The following is a 13206-nucleotide window of genomic DNA, read 5'->3' on the forward strand; positions in this document are numbered from 1 at the left end:
TCATTGGACTTCTGTGGGCCTCTATGCTCCTGGAGCTGCAGAGAGATGTAATTCCGTGGCTCAGAGCATCACACATCAATGTCTCCCTCCCGGGCCTTCCAAGAGCGAGAGGATGATAATTCCCACAGCCGACTGCATGATGGGAGAAAACTCACCATGGGGGAAGACGGATGTTTTGCAGTAAGTGTGAGCAACTTAGATTCTGCCAAGGATATTTATGCTCCTCGGCAAAGACTGGATTTTAATTTCTTGGCAGAACAGACACACAGACATCTCTTTTACAACATCTAGTAAAATATCCTGCTTTGTAAACACTCATTCTGCAGGGTTTAAGAACTCCAGTGGGGGATTAAATCACATCTGCCTCCTTGAACCTTCAGGGAGGAAAGAATTCTTCAGGAAAAGAGAACGTTACAGTGGGAGTTAACAGAAAGGAGTCTCTTTTGTAAAGGTATTTGGTCTGTTGCCTCTTCTTCTGAGTGTTCTCGCTGATTCTTTCAATTCTTGAGGCCACTTAAAAAAATAGAGCAATACCCGCCCTCCCCCGCCCCCCCCCCGCCCCCCTGGCCCACCTCATAAATTCTGGAGCACGACAGGCTCATCTTATCTTTCTTCCTGTCTGGTGTGAACGTGACAGTGTAATTTCAGCTCTGGGAAGTCACTGAGAACACTGGAATGAGTGATTAGTGATGTTATTAAGTGTCACTCAGGGGAGAATTTCCTATAAAAGCCAGGCCAAGGGTCCAGGCATAAGTGAGCTCCTGGCACATGGTACTAAACAAAACGGACAGAAATAAAACTTGGAGTTCCTGAAACCAATGCCCTTCTCCTATGAGAAAGTGCTCTGACAAGGAAAAGTGTTTTGCATGGTGATGCAGATGGCCTCTTGGCTGTGGCCACGCGGCTTAGGAAGAGGAAAGAGAATGCAATGGACGTTTGATGCGGGCTTGTGATCAGTCCCTGAAAAGTTACTTTGTTCAAAGGGAAAGGTATTGGGTGGAAAAAACACCACGCTGTTTGTTTGGTTTTTTTTTTTGGTCTTCTAAGTGCTAGGTATCTGGTACTTGGTAACACGCAGCCTACCCACACCCCCCAAGTTACGTGGTATATGTTACAGGCAGTCATGAAGGTGATATCCCTTAATTCAGGTTCTGATACCACTAACAAGGATATAAATTTTCATAGTTTAAGCCCCAGTTTGATAAGAAAAAATATTCTTTACACTCAGCCATGCCAACTCTATAATTTCTAATACAGAACAAGGATGATGAGAGAGAGAGAGAGTGTGTGTGTGTGTGTGTGTGTGTGTGTGTGTGTGTGTGTGTATCAAATAAACAAATATAACTCTCTGGTTTGATACCGGTGTCAGACACTGTTAATTTTTTTTTTTTTTTTTTTGCGGTACGTGAGCCTCTCACTGATGTGACCTCTCCCGTTGCGGAGCACAGGCTCCGGACGCGCAGGCCCAGCGGCCATGGCTCACGGGCCCAGCCGCCCCACGGCACGCGGGATCCTCCCGGACCAGGACACGAACCCATGTTCCCTGCATCGGCAGGCGGACTCCCAACCACTGTGCCACCAGGGAAGCCCCAGACACTGTTAATTGATCATGCATTTCAATAAGCTTTCAGGATTCTTCTCAACAGAGCCTCCAGGGAGCTATCACCCAAAAGACTCCTTAAAAGGATGTAAGAGTGTGTCATGAAACAGGAGGCAGGAATACCGGAACGTCTTGGCTTGGTCCAGAAGCAGAAGGCTATTGGAACCTTTTCTTTTCCTTCCATCTCTGTTCCTCCATGAGCATTTATCGTACGCAGAGTAATGACCCCCAGAGATGTCCTAATTCCTGGAACCCGTGAAAATGCTATTTTACATGGCAAAAGGGACTTTGATGATATGATTAAGTTAAAGATCTTGAGATGGGGAGATTGTTCTGGATTATCCAGGTGGACACAGTTTAATCACAAAGGTCTTTAAAAGAGGGAGGCCGGGGGTCAGAAAAGAAGATGTGACAATGGAAGCATAGGTTATAGTGATGCAACCATAAGTCAAGGAATGCAGGTAACCTCTAGAAGCACACGGAAAAGGCAAGGAAATGGAATTTCTCCCAGAGCCTCCAGAAGGAAGGCAGCCCTGCCAACCCATTTCAGACTTCTGATCTCCAGAATTGTAAAATAATAAATTTGCTTCTTTAAGCCACTAAGTTTGTGGTAATTTGTTACAGCATCAACAGGACATTAATACAGCTTTTACTTCATTTAATTCATTGTCTACTAGCTGAGAGAATGGCTGTGTTTTTCTGCTCTGTTGGGAGCCAAGAAGTTTTTGCCATTAGAAGATGGCCGACATCCTGCTTCTCTTCCTGCTTAATGAGATAAAAGCCCGCGCCTAAAACGAAAGCCCGCGCACGCAGCACCAATGATAATTTGCCAAGTACTTCCCTTATTCTGGATCCCGCCCCCCTTTCTCTGTACTGTATAAATACAGCTACTGCAGCAATAAAAGTTTGAGGCTTGATCAGGATTTTGTCTTGCCTCCATTCTTTCGCGTCTCCTGCCCCTTCTTCTCTTTTCAACCCCTACAGGTTCCTCCTCGGACTCACAAGGATTTGTCCTGCTGGTCGGGACTCCCGGGGACGCCGGGGGCCGTGCACACTGCTCCTCAGTTCAGGTGGCAAAACATGGCCTCCCCAGAGCACCCAAGCTTACGTGTCGCACACAGATTCTGACTCAACCCTCTTGGTTCCATTTCCAAATTCTAGAAAGAGAATGTTATCAGGTTGGCTGGGGTCAGAGGCTCCCCCTCTGGATGGTCAGCCAAAACCAGGGTGTAGGGTCACACAGACGAAGCAAGGCTGCCAAGAAACCACCCCCATGGGTGGGCTGGGCAACTCCCGGAGAAGAGAAGCAGAGCAGACACCTCAATCAGGTACCTACTACCTTGTTAATGCCTTCATTTATTGACTTCCTAAATCTGAAATTTTATTTTACAAATTCCATGTGTTGGGGGTATTGCAGATTGATCCCACTAATGGTTTCATGCCTCTCTCTATACCTTTTGGTAGTGTCCTTCTAACCAGATCTGACCTTGGCCACATGTCTTGCTTTGGCCGATGGGACAATAGCAAACAATGCAAATGGTCTTGTAAAAGTACTCGTATATTTCTGCTTCTTCTCTTGGAGGCTTATCCTTGCCATAAGAGCAGGCCCAGGCCAGCCTACTGGAAGATGAGAGGCCATGTGGCACAGAGCCAAGTCATCCCAGCTGAGGCCATCCTAACCAGCCAGTCCCCACCCCACCTAAGTGCTGACCACAGATACCTAAGCGCACCCCACTAGCCCAGCTCAGATTAGCATAATTGCTGAGCCAACCCCTAGACTCATGAGCAAGAATAGATGTTACTGTCCAATGCCACTGAGGTTTCATGTTGTTACACAGCATTACTGTGGCAATAGATAATTGATATTTCCTTAATTCAATTGCCCTCAAGGCTGATTCTAATGATCTTAGACAAAAATTCGCTTTCAGCATCTCAGCCAGAGATCAGACCTGAAGTACCAGAAGACTAGGAAGGCAGATTAAGGTGTTTTGCAGGTTTCCTATTTATCCAGCCCCCTGGCACTATGCTAAGTGCTTTTACAAAGCCTACCTCATTAGAGCCTCATAAACACTCTGTGAGGTGGGTTTGTTTATAGATGAGGAAATTGAAGCTCAATGAGTTAAGTTACTTGCTCAAAGTTACTTCCATACTATATCCAAGAGTGAAGATTTGATCCCAGCTCTGTCTGTTGCAAAGCCTCCTCCTGACCTCAGGCCACTGTTCGGCGCCCAGCATGTAGATGGTAGCAAATAAAAATATAGGACTCTTAAGTTTGAACTTCCGGTAAAAAATTATTTATTGTTTATTGGAAGTTCCAATTAATCAATGTCCTGTATTTTTTTTTTTTTTTTTTTCTGTACGCGGGCCTCTCACTGTTGTGGCCTCTCCCACTGCGGAGCACAGGCTCTGGACGCGCAGGCTCAGCGGCCATGGCTCACGGGCCCAGCCGCTCCGCGGCATGTGGGATCTTCCCGGACTGGGGCACGAGCCCGTGTCCCCTGCATCGGCAGGCAGACTCAACCACTGCGCCACCAGGGAAGCCCAATGTCCTATATTTTACCTGGCAATCCTACCAACGTGAAGCTCACTTTTTGGTGAGGGAGAGATCTATAGTAAGTATGGCAGGTCTCATTCCATCCTAGTAAGAATACATTTGAAAATAACCAATTGTTATACCTGCAGAAGTCATGCATGCTCCGAAAGCTTACAAGGGAAGGAGGCTGAGGCCTTACTCTCACACCCCCAAGAGCCTCTTTGTATGTTTTGTGAAAGCAGCGTCATATGATCGGATTTTCTAGCAGAAGAATAGCTGCATTAGAACGGGGAACCATTTCTTGAGGAAGTGACATCTGAGATGAGATCTTATAAGAAAAAGGAGCTAGCCAAGCAAGGATCTAGAGGAAGAACACGCTAGGAAAAGGGAATGCTCTTGTGGCAAAGGTATTTGAGAAATAAAAGTAATGCTAGTACTGCTGAGATGGAACCGAAGTGGGAGAGGAGTAGGATGTGGCCCGAGGGGCAGGGTCAGAGCACGGAGTGCTCTGTAGGCCATGGTGAAGGAGAACTGCATTCTCAGTGGGATGGATAAATATTGGAGAGCTTTAAATATGGGAGGAATGTGATCTGATTTTTAATACTAAGGGTCACTGTGGATGTTATGTGAAGAGACCATGAGCCAGTGCAGGGTGACTGTGGTTGACAAAAGCAGAAGTAAGGGGACCAGTTAGAAGACTGTTGCAGTAGTTCCTGAGAGAGATAGGAGATGGGGACAACGGTGCCACAGTGGATGGATTTGGGGTATATTAGTGGGGTGGACCTGGAAGTACATGCTGATGGATTACAGGTAGGGAGTGAGAAAAAATGAGGAATGAAAGAAGATTTTGGCTTGAGCAGCACAGTGGATGCGGTGCCATTTAATAACATGGGGAAGCCTGCGGAAGGAACAGGGTTGGAGTGGAAGAATAGGGTTCTGCTTTGACCATGTTAAGTCTGAGATGTTTAAGAGACACCCGAGAGGGACTAACAGGGAGTCAGCTGAACTGTCATTCTCTCCTTCTTTTGTCCGTATGTCCTCTCTTTCTTTTGCTCCATGTAAATCCAGAAACAGAACCCAGCACCTCTCTTAGATCCTTGAATAGAATTCAGTCACAGAAAAGCATTAAGGAGCAATGTAAACTGAAGACTTCGTTCAGGAGATGGGGGAGGCATTTCATGTCATAAATCCCATAGCACACAGCTTAAACACTAATGAGACCATTGTCTCCCAAAGGCCCTTCTTGGTCTTTGGCCACATCTTCACAAGAGTTTTCTCTCTCTGATCTTTCTTTTATGTAGCACACCCAGTGTCTCAGGCTCTTTTTCAAAAGTATTTCTGCTGTGCGCTGACCTCCTTCAGATTGCAAATTTCTCTCTCTGCAATTAGACAGAACTGTTCAACTCTGCCACCTTGCTTATACCCAAATTTACACACTCAAGCCATCACACTGATTAGCAAAGAAAGTCTCCCTTAGGTACCGAGGTCCATCTACCCTAAAAATTAGAAGCTTTAGGGTTATAAATGAAAGTATTTCCTGGTTTGTAAGTATGTGTATGTATACGCATAAAAATGAATATCTTGGTCCTTGTCCTTCAATATAAAGAATTGTCCTTTAGACATAGATGAATTATTCATGAGCTATTTATCATTAAAGATTTTAGTGTTAGATGTTTTTTTCCCCAAATCACAATTGTTATGCTTATGATTCTTCATATGTTCTCCTGATTGAGGATGATTTGAATCCTAGTATTTTTAGTTTTTTTTTGTTGTTTTCTTATTCAGTCTTCTGAGGGCAGAGGGTAGGACATGCTTCCTGTGTTTTGGTTAGGTAAGGCAAACCATGATCCACAGGATCATCTGATGTCTGCACTATTCTCTACAGATACCAACTAGGTGCCAGGTCTCGTGCTAGATAAGTAGCTCCAAGTCCCTCCTGCCAAGAAGTTTACATTCTCAAAGGGAAGGTTGTGTTCTAGAAAAATCTGGATGATGAGATGAAGGAAAAAGATTACGAATTTTATCTTGTACTCTGCTTAATGCCTAAGGACACCCTCCTTATTTCAGAAAGACTGCTGTGCAAATAACAGTCACCCACAGACGTAGAGAATGGACTTGAGGACACGGGGAGGGGGAAGGGTAAGCTGGGACGAAGTGAGAGAGTGGCATGGACATATATATACTACCAAATGGAAAATAGCTAGCTAGTGGGAAGCAACCACATGGCACAGGGAGATCAGCTCGGTGCTTTGTGACCACCTAGAGGGGTGGGATAGGGAGGGTGGGGGGGAGACGCAAGAGGGAGGAGATATGGGGATGTATGTATATGTATAGCTGATTCACTTTGTTATAAAGCGAAACTAGCACACCACTGTAAAGCAATTATACTCCAACGAAGATGTTAACAAAACCCAAAAAACCAAAAACAAATAACAGCCACCAGCGCAACCAAATAGAAATCCCATTTTAATGTCACATTTACTGACACACAATATTTATAAAGTTGCAGTGATTCTTAGGAACAGAATTCCCTGTCTTACCTCCTGTGGTAAGGTTCAAAAAGCTCAAGAACGCTAAGTCAGGGCTTCTGCCAGTTAGCCCAGCATTAGGGAGGAGTGTTTATTAGTTCCAAAAAGTAGCATGTAAATCAAGCATTCCTACGGGCTGAGCAGGCAGGAATCTGGATGCAGCACTGCAAGACAGAGATCTCAACTGTGGGACCGCTGAGCCTCTTAGCCTCTCTGCCAAGAAGCTGTCGTTTCTGAAAGACTGTTTGAATGGCGACTCAGAACATAAAGCCCAGAAAACCAATAGCAAACCTGTTAAATAAGTGGTGGTAACATTTTCCATTCGTTATTCTTCAGAAAATATGAGCTGGTGTCAGGACATAGCCTCAAAAGTAAATGAGCTGGAGATCACTTTTTTCCCCAGTTGTAATTATGATAGCTAAGGTAATCTAAAAAACTATGTCTGATCAAACCAATGACATTATGTCCCATATCAGATTCAAGTCAATGAGCAAATAAATGAAACGGGTCTATGAAAAATATTGGGAGAACCAGGAATGGGTGATGGCTTTTGTTCTGGATTTGTCGTCTGGCTGCCTTCTCTGGGAGAGAAACAGGAATTGCCCTGAGTCAATAGCAGCACACATTGTCCTGGGCAAATGGACAAGTGTCTGGGCGTGGCACTGTCCAGGGATCTCTGACCTCTGACTAGGGAGTATCATTAAAGTTGTCATTATGCGGTCTCTCCTGCAAAAAAACAACCTGGCTGCTTGCTTTGCTTGGATCATCTCTCTCTCTCTCTCTCTCTCTCTCTCTCTCTCTCTCTCACACACACACACACACACACACACACACACACACACACTCTTATTTAGTTGATTTTCTCACCGTGACAAAATTTATACGTTTACGTACTTAGTCTTTGCAGAGTTGCTTCTCACGTTATTTCTCCATATTAATAGACTATTGGTTATTTTATTCTGAACAATTTCAGACTCACAGAAAGCACGGAAAGTAATAAAGATGTTGGTGCCCCCCATTCAGAATTAACACTTATTAACAATGTGTTTTATTTGCTGCAGATTTTTTAAGACATTAGAATTAGAGACAATATCCCTTTTGTGCCATCCTATTTCCTCCCTTCCATCCCCAGAGAGAAACACCATAAGAAAGTTACTGGGTGTTCTTTCCTTCTAAGATTTTGTACCTTCACTACAGATGTCTGCATTGATAGCAACATTTGGTTCACTTTGTATGTTTCAAAGTTTAACACAAGTATCAGTTTATCCTAAAAATCAGTTTGAAATTTGTCTTTTTTCACTCAACGTTGTTTTTGAGACCTACCCATAGGTAAGCATTTAGATCTAGTTTATTCATTCATTCTAATTGATGTAGGAGTAGTCCACAGTTTATTTGTCCATTTATTTGAAGCTCTTTCCTCCCCGCCTCCTTTTGACAATAATAAAGAATGCTACTGTGAGCATATATGTACACATCTCCTTGTACCAAAACAATGTTCTCTATGGTATATTTCTAGAAGTGGAATTGCTAGTTGGTACATACCATATACAGACTTTTACCTTGATCAGCTATTGTCAAATTAGCCTCCAGAGTTACTCCAATGTGCATTATTGACCATGCGTTAGAGATGTCATTTCCTTACATCATCACTAATACCAGGTATTATCAGTCTTTTAAAGTATTACTTGTCCGATAGGGTGCAAAATGTGTTTTCATTTGCATTTTCCTAATTACTGATGGGGCAAAATATTTTTCATATATTTTTTTTGCCATTTAGGTTCTCTCTTCTATACATTGCCTGACAACATCCTTGCTCTTTTTCCCATTGTATTATTTGTATTTCCTTGTAGATCTACACAAGTTCTTTTTAATATTCTTGATAGATTATCCTTTTGGGCTGCATGAGTGGCAAAGGTCTTTTAGGGTCTGTGGTTTCTCTTTTCACATTATTTATGGAGTCTTTAAATGTGTAGGATTATTACATTTTAATGTATACCATCTATCATTTGTGTTTTTTATTGTGATAAAAGACACACAGCATAAAATTTACCACTAGTGACATTTAGTACATTTACAATGATGAGAAATCATTGTTGTCTAGTTCCAGTATATTTTTATGACTCTAAAAGGGAACCCACACCCATTAAGCAGTGACTCCCTGTTCTGCCCCAATCCAGGACCTGGCAACCACTAATCTGCTTTCTGTCTTTCTGACCTACTTTGCCCACTCTGGATATTTCATGTGAATGGAACTATACAATATGTGGCCTGTTGTGACTGGCACATTTCACTTAGCATGAGGTTCATCCATGTTGTAGCAGGTATCAGTACTTCATTCCTTTCCATGGCTGAATAACATTGATTTGTATGGCTATACCGCATTATGTTTATTCATTCATCAGATAATGAGCATTTGGACTGTTTCCATGTTTCAGCTATTGTGAATAGTGCTGCTATGAACACTGACATACAATTATCTGTTTGAGTCTCTGTTTTCAATTTTTGGGGTATATTCCTAGGAATGGAATCGCTGGGTCGTATGGGAATTCTATGTTTCGCTTTTTGTGGGACTCCCAAAATGTCTTCCACAACAGCTGCACCGTTTTACATTCCTACCAGCAATGTACGAGGGATCTAATTTCTCCACATCTTCACAAACACTTGTTATTTTCCATTAAAAAAATATTTTTATTGCCATTCTAGTGCGTGTGAGTGGTATCTCACTATGGTTTTCACACACCCACAAATACCACAAAAAGTACTGATTGGAATTTCATGGAATTTATTGATAAATGTGATGAGAATTGATACCTGTACATTATTGAGTCTTCCCACTCATGACCATAATATAACTTTACATTTAGTCAGTCTTTTATATCTTTCACTTAAGTATTATAATTACCTCCATTCAAGTCTTTCACGTCTTTTGATAGATTTATTCTGAGGTACTTTGTAGTTTTTGTTGTTCATTTTAAAAAATGATATATAATTTACATTTAATATTATATATTTAATTTTTTACAACTCTATTTTCTCATTTGTCATTGTTTGTGTATAGGAACACTATAGGTTTTTCCAAATTAATCTATTCTTCCCAGAAAACTTGCTGAACTTTAAAAAAATTATTCTAATAATCTGTCTAAAGTGCCTCTTGGATTTTCCATATAGACAATCATTATTTACAAACAATGTGTCTTCCTCTTTCGTTCTCATACTTGTTGTTTCTGTTTCTTGTCTAACTCCATTTCTTAGGCTTCCAAGCCAATAATAGAGTAGGGCAGTGACAGTATTTCCTTCTTATTCTGGTCAACTGACTGTGTAGTTATATATGTTTTCCTCTATTTTGAACAATGAAACAACCCGTACTGTTCTGGGGATAGCCTGTGCAAACCATGGAGACAAGATACCTCTTTTACACTGTCAGGTCTACAAAGATTTCTCTAGAATGAGCCTCCATCTTTGTATTACTTGTTTTCCTTGGCCCAAAAGACAGTCTCCTTGGGAAAGTTGGTAGACTCACCCTTACAAATCTTGTTTATGGTATCAAGTTAAAAATATTCCCAAAGGGAGCTAGAAGCTAGATAAATCTTAGTAAGAGTATTATCTTTTTTTTGTGTGTGTGTGTGGTACGCGGGCCTCTCACTGTTGTGGCCTCTCCCGTTGCGGAGCACAGGCTCTGGACGCGCAGGCTCAGCGGCCATGGCTCACGGGCCCAGCCGCTCCGCGGCACGTGGGATCTTCCCAGACGGGGTCACAAACCCGCGTCCCCTGCATCGGCAGGCAGGCTCTCAACCACTGCGCCACCAGGGAAGCCTGAGCATTATCTTTTTTTAGGGTCTCTTTCATCAGTTGAGGAGATCTAGACTAGATATCTAGGATACCTTTTATGGGACTCCCACATCTCCTCAATGATGTGAGTGACCTGCAGAAGACCTGTGCCCTCCAGAGCAGCATGTGAGCTTGGCCCAGGATTTGAACAAGCTGAATAAGGAAATCCAGGCCCTTCTTGGAGGCACAGTGGGCCCAGCTGCTGTCCCAAGGAGATCTGGGAGGAGGTGGGAAACTAGGGGCCCAGCCACTCCTTTCCCATGCCAACAAAGTGAACTGGCGAATCCACAGCAATTGCATGAACTGCAATTGTACCTGACCTAACAGCAACATTCTAAGCTTAAACATGGCTGCTGCTTCACTTCTGCCTTCCAAATCTGGCAAAAAGTTCTCTTGTGACCTGCCTGACCCCAGAGCCATGCAGAGAAGGGAACTGTGGGAAACGGTTAAAGCTTAACTACACTGAGAATAAAAAGTCACCACAATGTTGTCTTGCTGTATAATCAGAGAGTATCTTATGTATATTACATCTTCTTGACAGTATACAGAATGCCTTCACTGGGCCAAATTTTAAAATTTTTAATAAAAGTCTTTTAAGGGTTCTTCTGAAAAATATTTCTTGTGTTCCAACATTGGATGTTATCCATTATATTTTCTGGAGCCGTCAAATCCTTTTGGAAGTACAGTGGATACAAAAAAAATAAAAACAGTATTCCCATGAGTATTTTTGATTTTCACGGGACTTTCCAAAGAAAAGTCTAAAGAAGAATCCTTTTAATCAACATCTGCATTTCCAGAGAAGAATCCTCTCAGTGAACATTTTTTATTTACTGATGTTTGGAAACAAGATATACAGTCATAATGACCTCTTCATGAAGAAAGCAGAGGTTCTTTCCTTATGTGTGTATTTCCTAATTTCTCTTTTCTGTTACTGTTTCAGCCAAAGTTAAATGTCCATGTTGGTTGGTCCTAATTCTTGGTTAAGAATTCTTCTCTCCAAGTCTGTCATACAGAGTGAAGTAAGTCAGAAAGAGAAAGACAAATACCGTATGCTAACACATATATATGGAATTTAAGAAAAAAAAATGTCATGAAGAACCTAGGGGTAAGACAGGAATAAAGACACAGACCTACTGGAGAACGGACTTGAGGATATGGGGAGGGGGAAGGGTGAGCTGTGACAGGGCGAGAGAGAGGCATGGACATATATACACTACCAAACGTAAGGTAGATAGCTAGTGGGAAGCAGCCGCATGGCACAGGGATATCGGCTTAGTGCTTTGTGACCGCCTGGAGGGGTGGGATAGGGAGGGTGGGAGGGAGGGAGACGCAAGAGGGAAGAGATATGGGAACATATGTATATGTATAACTGATTCACTTTGTTATAAAGCAGAAACTAACACACCGTTGTAAAGCAATTATACCCCAATAAAGATGTTTAAAAAAAAAAACCATTAAAAAAAAAAAGAATTCTTCTCTCCAAATAAATAGTCTGAGTAACAAACAAAACTTTTGGATAAAGATTTAAAGTGGAAGCCTACTAAAAGCTTTTTTGTATATGGTATCTGACCTAGTTCATTATTTATGTCACTATTTTGAGGTCTTATCTTGAATTCATAAGAAATTCAAACCATAGTTTCTAGTTTTAACCCCTGGGGTATTGTTCTTTGGCATAAGAAATGAAAATGCCTATCAGATATCAGTTTTATTTTATGTTTTTCCCTGAGAAAACTTCATGTAAAATAATAGTTAACGCCATTATTTGTGAGATACAACTTATACTCTGAAAATTTTCCTGGAATATATAATTCTGTGGATTCCTTATTTAAAGTTATTGCTGAGTTAAAAGATGATACAACTGGTTCACAAAGATTCATCTGACTGAAGTGGGGTTAAGTGGTTTTTGTTTTTTGTCTTAAAAGTTGGGTACTGTTTGTAAGATTATTTTCAGGGGAACAAACAACTAGTCTGAGGTATGTTTTTTCTATCTGTATTCATTTTCTTTTGCAGATTTGGATTTGGGTCATGATACAATTCCACAAGTATCAGTGAGACGTGTATTACCATAATTAGGATCTCACAAGCTATAGTTGATATGGAATGGGATGAATTCCTTTTAGTAATGTAAAAGAAAACATTTTAGGGCTTCCCTAGTGGCGCAGTGGTTGAGAGTCTGCCTGCTGATGCAGGAGACACGGGTTGGTGCCCCAGTCTGGGAAGATCCCACATGCCGTTGAGCGGCTGGGCCCGTGAGCCATGGCCGCTGAGCCTGCGCGTCCGGAGCCTGTGCTCCGCAACGGGAGAGGCCACAACAGTGAGGAGGCCCACGTACCGCAAAAAAAAAAAAAAAAAAAAAAAAAAAAGGACAGGTGTGTACCAGGACAGGGAGATAGAGGCACTGCAGACTCAGGGACAAGGTGAGACCAGGCATGCAGAAGTGAAACCAGAAGCACCTCAGCACTGAGACAGGAGCCAGGGGGTGCATGAGGTAAGAGCAGGAAGCGAGCAGACCCAGCCATCCGTGCTCATCTGCTAAGGAGCTTGGTTCTCACCCTCAGAATGATAGGGGCCAATGACGTTAGGAAACTGGCGACTTAGCAACGAACTGGTTCAGGACCATAGTCACAGGTTGGACTCCTAGGTCCTATAGGTGCAATGTTATAGAGTGGGGTTCTATTCCTGGAAACATTTTTCATGAGAAGAGAAACCCCAATCAT

This window comes from Phocoena phocoena, chromosome 2 (assembly GCF_963924675.1).
Source record: "Phocoena phocoena chromosome 2, mPhoPho1.1, whole genome shotgun sequence".
NCBI classification, from domain to species: Eukaryota; Metazoa; Chordata; class Mammalia; order Artiodactyla; family Phocoenidae; genus Phocoena; species Phocoena phocoena.